Raw genomic sequence first — 9,414 nt, forward strand, 5'->3', positions numbered from 1 at the left:
CTGGTCTGCTCTGCAGGCCCTTGAGGAAGGGCTGCATTTATGGGCAGGAAAGGTAAGGATTTTCCCCACCCATGGACAGGTTTAATTCTCCCATGGAGTGGTCAGACTCTCCACAGGCCCATGAAACAGTGACAGGCTTTGTGCTTTTTCTTTTTTCCAGGTCTTGTTTTGAATTGGCATTCATGCAATTGTTCTTTGTTTTTCCCAGGACGATTACACCTGGTGCCCGGACCAGACGGGGAAGCACCTGCAGCATCCATGGAGCGCGTCCAGTGCCAGTGCTACCCCAGGGGCCATGGTCTGCGGGGACAGCCCCATCCAGAAGGACAAGGACCTGGTGCATGATCGGCTCCTCTCCTGGCAGCAGCTCTCCAGAGGTGGGCATCTGGATCCACAGCTTGGCTGGCAGAAGGGCTCTGGGCAGGTGGCCGCTCCTGCAGCTGCTGAGGAGGTTGCTGTGCCGTGATTAAGCAGAGGAGGCGAAATGTGGCCTGCCACGCTGCCTTTCTCTAAAAACAGAGAATGGTTTGGGAGGTTTGGGCTCTGAGCACAGTCAGCAGCCTGGCCTGGGCACAGGCCGTGGCGGGACAGGGGGACAGGAGCCTGCTGTGACTGACCGTGGCTCTCTGGTTTCTCTCCGCAGGCTGCCAGCGCCTCATGCCATGGGAATGGCCCCACTAGGCCTGCCAGGCTGGGAGGGCTGGAGGGCAGCTGGCATTCATTTGCTGTCAAAAATAAATTGGGTTGTTTTGTCATTGTCATCATTGGAGCGTTTCTTTCATCCTTTTCCAAGCTTTTGGCCTTCTGTGATAAATGAATGTGGTTCATGCTAAGAAAATTGTAATTATATCAATATTTTTGGAAAATAATTGGAAATGTAAATGTGATTAATATTATGAAACAAATGGGTTTCTTTGTAGATGATACATGTGGGAAAAAGTATACAGGAGATTGGAATTGGCCTTGATGAACAAAAGTTAGGAAAACTCCCAAGTCAGAATTGGCATCAAGACAAAGTTAAGACAACTCCCAGGACAGGATCGGCCGTGACATGAATCAAGTTGGGACAATTCCAGACAGGGAATCTAAAATAGTGCTCTTATCTATAAAATAATAAGGCTTACTTGGAACACAGTGCTTACTTACATAACACAGGACTTGGGGCACGTGCACAACCTGCCAGGTTATTCAGAGGACAGCGAGGAAGACTGCTGGCCTTCCTCCAAGAAGAGCACCAAAGAGCCATAAGCCCCCTTAGCCACAGCGGAAGCATGCGCTGTGTGTGCTGTGGTGATGTAGATTTCAGGAATCGGAAATAGGAGGAGATTTACAGGAAAATATTGATGAATATGTATTAGCACACAGTATATAAGTTGTGTTGGGATCCTTTTGCCTTTTGCACGTGAGGCAGGGTGGGAAGCCCTCCCCATACCCCGATCGATGGGTTTTGCTTATGCTTTATCTGAACCACTGCCAAATTTCTTTTTGTAACTACTGGATGCTATTTGATTGTATTATTTTATCTCAATTAAAACTGCTGCTAAATTGTAAGTTTGTGGTTTATTAGACATATGGGACCACATATATAAGATCAGGAATATGACTTAATAGTTTACAAAACCAAAATGAATATTATTCAGCTAAATTAACAAGGAATAGAAAAGCATTCGAGACTTAATCACAAAGGATAAAGTAACAGAAATGATGATACTTGATTAAATGAATACGTTTTTACTTAATGAGTTAATAGCTCAGTCTCCTCTGGCTTTTGATCTCCTCCCCAGAAGGGGTGCAGTTCTTTGATCTCCTCTCCATGGGAGGCACAGTCCTTAGGATTTGGTCTAGGCTTTGGCATGGGGTGTTGTGTTTTGGATGATGATGACTGCTAAAAACCCCCATAAAATCTCCCCCGGAACCACCAAATTCATTCAAACCCCCTCAAACTTCCTCCCAACTACCTCAGGAAAAATTTTGGGTGGATTTTGGGGGGGGGTTGGGTACCTCATGCATGCCGAAGTGGGCGTAGGATTCAAACCCACTAAAAATTCTCCCCTAAAATTCCCCTAAAATCCCTCCAAATCTCCCCCAAACCCCCAGAGGATGGATTTGGAGGAAATTTTGGGTTAATTTTTGGTAATTTTGGGTCAATTCTGGGTGGATTTTGGGTGGTTTTGGTATCTCCCGGACACCAAATTTGGCGTGGGATTCAAACCCAGACAAAATCTCCGTCAAATCTCCTCAAAACCCTCCAAATTCTCCCCCAAAATGTGGGGGTTCCCAGGAGGGGGCACCACTGATCCAGGGCATTGAGGCGCTGCCTGTAATCATCCATAACCACCCCCAAGGAGCCTCCAGGGCTGCAGCAGACGTGTCAGGAAAGGTGACAAGAGCCTGTGAAATGGTCCTTGTTGCAGGCAGATTAGCTACTTGTAGGTCTTCAAAACTCCCTCCCATGAAAAACAAAAAAACTTAAACCATTCCTAAATGTGAAGAACACGTTCACTCTCCTGTGAAAATGTAAAAAGTTTAATAAAGGACAATGGGAGACCAGGACCATAGGTTATCACAGCCGGTGCATCTTGGCACCGGGGATCCTCCTGAAATACCTTTCCCCTTACATCAGCCTGTTGCATATTCATAGACGCTCATGCACAGCAAACTTTACCCCCAAACTAGTTTACATGCTTCAAGAACGGTTTAGCATGGCTCTTCCTTGGATCTGCCTTTTTAGGGCATGCAGATTCCTTGGTTGTGGTTTTAGTCCATTCTTATCACCTCCAGTTTTTGGGCCTTGGTCCATTCTGCCTTCAGATGGGGAGTGCTGATAGTTGGCAGATCTGTAAAGGTGTCCTCATCCTGTGTGCATTGGATGTTATCCCATCCAAGCAGGCAGTTTAACACAAGCAGCTATTTCACTAAGCTTAATTAATGACAGAAAACAAAGCTATATCTTTACAACACAGTTACTTAACCATCACACATATAAAATCTATTTTAATATCTGTGAAAAGCCAATATTATAATACGTATCCATAAAAATAAACCTCTTGCTGAATGATGGTAGATGTCGGTCCCATGGCCCAGTCCCAGTACTGGGAATTTTGCTTCCCTTACTGGAAATTCCCCTCCTCGTAAGCTTTCTACCCCCATGTTTTTAAGGTAACTATTGTTATATACATATATTATAATATTGGCTTTTCAAAGATATTAAAATGTATTTTATACCTGTGTGTTAAAGTAACTGTTATTGTCTTAGTTTGAAAAGACAGGTGTCAGCTAAGGAAGGCAGGTTCCTCCCCTGAAATGGAAAATGTAAACTCCCTCCCTCTGAATTGTTGTAATTTTGAAATTAAGGGGCTCTCAAGCAAAGATATGGGAATAGGAATAACAGGTTTTATAAGGAAAAATGAAAAATACAAATGCTGTAGTACAAACAAACAAAACCACTGACAGAGTCAGAACAGTACCTGACACCTTGTGGGTCAGGGTATTGGCAGCAGTCCCAGTCAATGGTGGCTGCAGCCCTCCTGCAGTGCCAGGTGTGGTTCTGTTGGAGCAGGGAGCCTGGAGAAGGGTGGAGTTTTCCTCTGAAGGTCCGGGCTGCTGCAGATGGGCTGGGGAATCTTCCGTCCTCTGGGAATCCAGTGGAGAAGACAGCTGCTCCTCTGGGAATGCAGTGGGAAAAGGCTGATCCTCTGGGAATCCAGTGGGAAAAGGCTGCTGTGGAATTCCAAACCTCAGATTCTATCCAGGTAGGAATGCTTGGCTCCTCCTCCTGGGTGGAGCATCACCCACTGGCAGGATGTCATTTTATCAGCCATGCAGGGACACTCAATGGCCCATTAACAGCAGATAATTAATAATTAATGGCCAGTCCATTATCAGAAGATATCTCCTGGAGGGAGGATTGGTTGTGGAAGAGATAAACTGCCCAATGAACAGAAGATAACTGCCCCACCTCTGACAGATGGCAAACAGAACACACACTTATCTTGCAATCCAGGACCTGTCCTCAGTGACTGCCCCCATTCTCCAGAGTTCATGGTATCCAGGGAGGCTGCAGCTGCTGATGTCGGGAACAAACAAGTTGGGTCTTGGTTTGAGAAAACTCCAGAATCCATTTCTGACCCCCGACAGACAGAGCAAAGGCAGAGCCATGGGGTTTTTATTTGGTATCCCATGGCTGGAGTTGGGGTTTGGGTCAAGGGAGGAGTTCTTAGCAACACAAGAAGGGTGAAATCAAATTCCTGCCTCTTAGACACAGAGGCACTCCACACAGAATGTGTCCCCAAGTCCTAAATCCCCCCTCAAACTCCTGATTAATGGAGGGACTTTGGACATCTTTGATCAATTTCATTCATTTAACACTGTTTGGCTGCTTTTAAGAGATGAAGATGAAGAAGAAGAAAATTCAGGCCAAAGGGAAAGGAGAAGCAGCCAGGTGCGTTCCCACCATGGATCACAGGGAATGTGAGTGACCAGGGCTGTGCCCAAAGTGCCTCCTCCACTGGGGGATGGAGCTGGAGCAGCACACGAAGCTCCTCCTCCCGCACTCGGGGCACTCACAGGGCTTCTCTTACTGGTGGATCCGCTGGTGCTTGTTCAAGTGAGAGCGCTGTGAGAAGCTCTTCCCACACTCCTCACACTCGTAGGGCCTCTCCCCACTGTGAATGCGCCGGTGGGTGATGAGGGTGCAGTTGTGCTTGAATCCCTTCCCACAGTCAGGGCATTGGAAGGGCCTCTCCTCTCTGTGAGTGCGATAGTGCCGGAGGAGACAGGAGCTGGTCTTAAACTTCTTCCTGCATTTATCACACTCGTAGGGCCTCTCCCCAGTGTGGATCTTTTGGTGGCGGATCAGGTAGGAATGCTGCCTAAAGCTCTTTCCACATTTCCCACACCTGTGCGACCGTTTTCCAGTGTGGATGTTCCGGTGCTGAATCAGGTTGGCGCTCTGTCTGAACCTCTTCCCACACTCCCCACACTCGTAGGGCCATTCCCCAGTGTGGGTCCTCTGGTGCCTGATCAGGGTTGAGCTCCGACTGAAGCTCTTCCCACATTCCTCACACTCGTGGGGCCTCTCCCCAGTATGGATTTGTCGGTGCATGACAAGATGGGAGTTCTGCCTGAAGCCCTGCCCGCAGTCGAGGCAGCAGAAGGGCCTCTCCTCTATGTGCGTGCGCTGGTGCTGGAGGACATCAGAGCTGGACTTAAATCTCTTGTTGCATTGATCACACTCGTAGGGCCGTTCCCCAGTGTGGGTCCTCTGGTGCCTGATCAGGGTTGAGCTCCAACTGAAGCTCTTCCCACATTCCTCACACTCGTAGGGCCTCTCCCCAGTGTGGACCACCTGGTGCCTCATCAGCTGGGATCTCAAGCTGAAGCGCTTCACACATTGCCCACACTCATAGGGCCTCTCCCCGGTGTGGATTACCTGGTGCCAGATCATGCTGGAGCTCCGGCTGAAGCTCTTCCCACATTCCTCACACTTATGGGGCCTCTCCCCAGTATGGATTTGTTGGTGCATGACAAGATGGGACTTATGCCTGAATACCTTCCCACAGTCGGGGCAGCGGAAGGGCGTCTCCTCTGTGCGTGCGCTGGTGCTGGAGGAGATGCGAGCTGGTCTGTAATCTTTTCCTGCATTGATCACACTTGTAAGGCCTCTCCACAGTGTGGATCCTCTGGTGCTTCATCAGGTCGGAGTTCCTCCGGAACCTCTTCCCACACTCCACACGTTTCTGGGGCTTCTGCCCATCATGGAGCTGCTCATGGAGCACCAGCTCTGAGCTCTGGCTCCATCTCCGGCCGCCTTCCCGGCCCAGGCTGGCTCTTTCCCCTTCAGATCCCCGCCAGCTGCGTTTGCAGCCCCTCCTCGTGCGGCATCTCCAGGCCTTTTCCTCCCCTTTGGATTCCTGCACTGTGGAGCCGCTCAAAACGGCCTCTTCCACCAGGTCCTGCCGTGGGGATTTGTCCTCCCTGCTCTCCATGCCCAGCTCCTGCTCTGGGTGAGGAAGGACAAGGACAGGATGGGATTTGCCTCCGTACCACAGGCAAGGGCAAGGAGATCCCCCCAGGGCTGAGCTGCAGCCAGGGCCATGCTGGGCTGGGAGATGGAGCAGCATAGAGGGGAAAGGGGCACTGACTTCCTCCTCACCTGCCTCAGTGTCCTGGGGCATCTTCCTCTTCCTTGCAGCCTGCCAGGGGGTGGGAATGGGAAATCCTGGTTTGGGGAAAACAAGGGATGAGCACATTGAGTTTGAAGGTCCCTCTGCCCAAGTCCATCTCTAGGAGTCACTGGCAATCTGGGTGGCATAAAAACCTCCCAAACACCAAGATTCAGTCCCTCCTCTTTGGTGTTTGGGGGTTCCCCCTGTCCCAGCTGCTGGGGCCACGCTTGGATTGGGGGTCCCACTTCTCCTCAGTGCCTGCCCTCCCAAGGCTGCTGACAGTCCCAGCGATGCCAAAAGCTCCCCCCTCTTGGCTCTCCCCATTTCGGGATGCTGGGGCTGTTTGGGCTCCCGGGCTCCCTTCTCCCCTCATTCTCTGCTCGGGGCTGCAGTGGCTCCAAGGAGTCCCCCCTGTCCCTCTCCAGGCTCTTGAGGCTCCCTCCTATGGCGGCGCTCCCCCCTCTTTGGGCTCCCCACTTTGGGCTCCCGGGGCTCTGATCCCGTGTCCACCCAAAACTGAAACCCTATGACGTGGGGATCCTGGCTGCCGTGAAGGCGGCATGTCCCCCACACCATCAGGGGCTTCTTCCCTATTTTCATGACCAAGGCCACCCACGGATCCCACTCTGGGGCGTCCCCTGCTGTTCCTGTGACACCGGCACGGCTTGTGGCAGTGGGGGGTGCGAAGGTATTGAGGGTGCTGCGCAACTCTGCCATTGTATTGCTGGGGGGGATGCAAAGTTGACTGCTCCCTGTGGGGGCATAAGGTATGAGGGTCCCCTGCCCCACTGGGGGTTGCTGTAGCTGGGCCGCTGCATATTCCAGGTGGGAGGGGGCTGGCTGCGGCCCAGGTGCCCCCTTCCTCTCCCATTTCCCTGGGGCCTGGATCTGCATTCCTTAGCTAAATGCCCTTTCCTTCCACACCCCCAGCACGGCCCCCTACCTCCCCCTTGGCGTGGTGGAGCAGCTGCTGATAGGCGCCTTGGCTGGGGGCAGTTTACTGCCAAGTGGCCTGCCTGGCCACACTTAAGGCACGCCATCACACTGGTTATTGCAGTGTGAACTGCCGCTTGAATGGGAACTAGATGTTCCTCCTTTGCAACGTGTCTGATCATGGCAGCTATATTAGACCCCTGTGGCAGTGACCTTAAAATGTCTTTGGTGGCTGAGTTGCATTGCTGGCGTAGGCACTCTGCCAGCACGGGACCCTTCGCCTCTGAGGGTAACGCAGAGGAATCAAATGCGGCCTGAAGTTTGTCCACAAACTGAGTGAAGCTCTCACTCTCACCCTGTTTTATGGAAGACCACGGAGATGGTTTAGCTACCACTTTAGAAGCGTCACGGATGGCTTCTCGGGCAGCACGGGTTGTTGTCATAACCTCGTGGGCCCACAAGCCCTCAGCCTGTTGCTGGGGGGTGATCATAGTGGGGTCTGTGCCCATTAGCCTCTGTATGCTGGAACCGTGCAGTGGATGGTCTGCCCCCGTTACCAAGGCTAGCTGTTTGATGCAATTATCCTCCCATTCTTGTTTAAAAACGATCATCCCCGCACCATCAAATATCATTCTACACGTCTGCTTAATATCAAAGGGAAGCATATCGTCCCCACCGAAAAGGCCGTCAATAAGCATGCAAACCATGGCAGAATTAATTCCCTTATCCACAATCGCTTTAACAATTGCCTGCACATCTTTCGGATTGACCAGTGAATAAGTCCTTTGGTTTCCGCCTGCCCCTTCCCCCACGGACAGGGAACACCAGAGTGGCAGACGGAGCCCATTCCGCACAAACCATTTTTATTTTCCGCCAGTTTTTAAGCAGGGTTCGGTTTTTCTCTGGTAACCCCTTCACCCATGCAGGAGCGCTGTGGCTAGTGACCTTACATGTCGCTGCTCTCTCTCTGTTAAAGCTAGAATCTGAGTCGGAATCCTCCGACCCTATCTCGGGCTCAGAGCTCGAGTCCGAGTCCAAGCCGGAAGTCGAGTAAAGAGATGCTTCCGGGCTGCTCAGCCTTTTCCTCGGGCTCCGACCCCGCCCCTTCTTGCGGGGCTCGGGCCGTTCCCTCCCCCTGGGGTCCCCCCGCCTCCTGCTGGGGGAGGTCCTTGCCCTACAAGGACTTAATATGAGTAAAGCGCTCTGATTGGTCTTACGCGCCTCCGCAGGGGCCGCCCCGTCTCCCCGCTCGCCCGCGCATGCGTTGTTAGGCGGGCTGACTGCGTTTCCGCCCCCCGCCTCCTCCTTTCCGCCCTGACCATGCGGTCCGGCGCCATTTTCAAACGCATATGGTGGGGGGGCGTTTTTATCGGTCTCTATGGGGTCCGACATTCTGGCCGCGTTCCGCGCCTCCTCCGCAAGCCCCTGCCAGAACGCCCCCGCGTGTTCCCCCCCCTCCGATGGTGAGTCCGCTTGCTGAGGGGGATCTGGCGTTCGCGCCTCCACACTTCCGCCCGGGTCAAGCACTTCCGCGGTTTGTGTCACCGCGCCCACCCCCAACTGCGGCACGGCTAATAAACAAGTTCGCGCGGCTTTCCAGGTCTCTTGCTCTTGTCGAGCTTTTTGCAGAGCCTGGACAACTCTGCCCCATGATTTTAAAGCTTTTCCTGAACCCAAGGACATAGTGTCCTCCGCCAGAGCTTTTGTACAATTATCCCACGCATCCGAATGCAGGACGTCCACGGGGCTTTCAATAGCCCCAAGCTTAATCAATCTTGACAATGCGAGAGTTAAATCCCTAACTTTACATTCTATACCCCATTGTGCATGCATCTCTGTTATGACCTTCGCTATGGCTTCCATTGTCCACGCTGGTCCGGAGGCGTCCCTCCCGCTGAGGTCAGACCTGCTGCCACAGCCGCCGTCCTCTTTCCAGGAGAATCCCCGTTCACCGGGCGCAAGCCGCTGTCCCAGGTCCCGGCACCAAAATGTTGCCTTCTATATCAAGGCAGGCGACCTGGTTCTGAGGTACAGCTCGACAGCCCTCTCTCCAGGGCCGTTCGGGCCAATGACATACGCAGACATCAATGTGGTGGACGGTCAAAAGGCGTTTATTACTTCTTCTTCTGGGGTCTTATAGTCTTGGGGTCTCTACGTCAAAAAGGGGTTTGTCTTTCTTATCTATAGTTAGTAGGGAATGGAAAAGTACTGGGTAGGGAATGAAAAAGTGCTGGGTAAGGGATAGAAAGTTGCTGACTTCAGCGGGGCAGCATTCTTATTGTTAGTGGGGCCACATTCCTATTGTTAGTTTCTT

At 51.9% G+C, this 9,414-nt stretch overlaps 1 pseudogene; it reads right to left on the reverse strand.

The window, feature by feature from the left end:
* Positions 1-1,184: 1,184 nt before the first annotated feature.
* On the reverse strand, positions 1,185-6,222 carry LOC132072706 (zinc finger protein OZF-like; annotated as a pseudogene).
* Between the last annotated feature and the right edge of the window lie 3,192 nt (positions 6,223-9,414).

This window comes from Ammospiza nelsoni, chromosome 4 (genome assembly GCF_027579445.1).
Source record: "Ammospiza nelsoni isolate bAmmNel1 chromosome 4, bAmmNel1.pri, whole genome shotgun sequence".
NCBI classification, from domain to species: domain Eukaryota; kingdom Metazoa; phylum Chordata; class Aves; order Passeriformes; family Passerellidae; genus Ammospiza; species Ammospiza nelsoni.